Below are 2,459 nucleotides of genomic sequence, written 5' to 3' on the forward strand. Positions count from 1 at the left end.
CACACTCTTGCCTCAGAGGAAGGCACCGGCAAACTCCCTCCTGAACCACCCTGGCCAAAAAACCCCATGACAAGTTTGGCCTAGTCCAACTTACTCATCATACGTCAGGACTATGACTTGAAGGGAACAGCAACAACACTTTTTTTTGCGACCGCAGCTTGGGTTGTGTCCAAAAACAGTTTTTTAAAAGCCCTGGGGGCGCAGCTCCCACCTTTAACACGGCGTGTGCCAAATGCACACTCGAGCCACATGTTGCCTTTAAGGGGCTCCATGTGGGATGTTTGTAAACCCTATACATGCACAGCGCCTGCTCCACGAAATATTAAATCACTCACATCCTTTTTTTCAACTAAACGAGGTCAATATATTCCCTCACCATCCGGTTTTTAATAGGAAGGCTCTGGCCCAGATTTGTTTTATGGGGCGCAATGTGTGCTTATACTCATTTTGATTTAATGGAACTACACAAACCAAATTTTGGAGATCCTCTTGTACTTTCCAAGGTGTGTGCTCTGCAATCCTGTACTTGGAGACAGGTCAACGACAGTCGGATCACAGGCGTGGGTACTTAGTTTAATTTTGGTTTTTCAAATTGCTGTTCACTTCAGTAGGATTAGCCCCATTGATATGTTTGATGGGGTCTTTCCCGATGGAATAAAACTCTGAATGAGAAACTGGCCCAATTGGGTTTTCCTTAACCGTTTTGGCAATGCGCTTATATAAAGCAAAACGGAATACACCAACGAATAATATATAAGGAATGCAACAACATGTTAACAGCCTCTGCATGCTCTGATTTTAGAGACAATGGTAATGCATTTTTGTTAAACTACTGAGTCTTCTAACTCTTCCAAAATACAGGATGCATTTACCTTAAGCAAAAGCCAATGTTCCTAAGTCAGCTTATTGGGAAGGGAGATACAAAAAAATTCCCTATGAAGTACATATATGCCACATGGAACTGGTTCAGTGGCGACTATTGGTCCTGTATTGTGTGTTGTCCTTTTTTAATGGTATCGTCTATATTTATTATCCAATTCTTAGTATTCCCATAAGAACTGACGAATTTTATGTACCTATTTGCTCGCAGACCAAGCCAACAATAACAATAAGGCGGCCAGCTTTTGCCACGGCTTGTCTGCAGACCTAAGTAGTCTCTAAACATGTTATAATACTCATTAGTCTGTTTAAATTTTATAATGATTCCCTGCTTTATTTACCATTTTATTTCATTTTACTTTTCCCCTCTTGTCTTTTTATTAATGTTATAAGTGAATTTTAAGTATTCACCATATTGTATGTCCTTGCTATTTGTTGACGTTTGGTCCTTGATGTAATAAATCAATGTTGCAAAACCCATTGTTGACGGATGCCGCTCAGCTTCTTTTATTAGTTTAGGGTTAGGCATGAGGATTGTGGCCCCAAAAATTATGGAGCCCTGCAGTGGCCCACCAATGACATGAAAGAAAGAAAGAAAGAAGAAAGAAGAAAGCTGTCTGCCCCAAATAGCTTTCGATTCTAAATGTGGCCCAAGGAAGAAGACCTGGGAAGGCATGCTAACCTGGGCTTAATATGAGCAAAGCTGGCTGGTCCGTAGCCAAAGATTTTCACAGAGGTGGGGAAAAGTAAAGGAACTCTGCATACAAATTAATCTGCTAATCTCAATTTTTTCTGCCGATCTCTGCGCCCGCAATTCAAAAAAAGCCATGGGCCCGTAAGGAGCCCTCCAACGATTTACTCTCTCCTGTTTATTTTATAACTTTAATTTCTCTCCCTTCTGCCCAGCCAGGAGTGCCGTTCTCCTCCGGGTCCGAGAGACAATAAAAAACTTCAGAGGGGGAATGTGCCGCTTCTAAAGAGCAAACCGCAAAAGCGGCGGCAAGCTTTCAGTCAAACAGTTTTCCCCCTGGCTTAGAATAAAAAACCCGAAGAGCTTTAAAAGGGATGGTCACTTACTCCGCACCTCCTCAGGATCTCAGAATGACTTGCTCTCCAATTTGATTTTTTCTACCAGCTCCTTGCTGTTATGCATCCAGCCCAGATGCCCGGCGGAAGCGGTAAGTTAATCCATTTCCTTATGTTAATTAATAAATAATATAATAATAATTATTTCTTTCCCGGCTTTTCTATTAACAACAATCAATGGCTTTCAGTTAAATCAGTTCGACATACAATACCTAGTAACACCTATCACATCCCCGATTTACCTTCCCAGTTTGTTCGCTCTCAGACACGTCAGAGGAAGACTCGCATGATTTGATGCAACAAACTGATCTTGTGATTGTGATGATTGATCATCATCAAATTAACCACTACAAACAAGTGACTTAGCTTGACACACACTATATTACCACATATTATTCGCCTGTTACAGACTGCCAAAATAAAGCGCTTCGGGTCTCTTTGGAGGTTGCGTTTAACATGATGCATGCATCCTAAGAATCCGAAGATGCACCAAA

The sequence above is a fragment of the Sceloporus undulatus genome, chromosome 10, assembly GCF_019175285.1.
Source record: "Sceloporus undulatus isolate JIND9_A2432 ecotype Alabama chromosome 10, SceUnd_v1.1, whole genome shotgun sequence".
Classification (NCBI taxonomy): Eukaryota; Metazoa; Chordata; class Lepidosauria; order Squamata; family Phrynosomatidae; genus Sceloporus; species Sceloporus undulatus.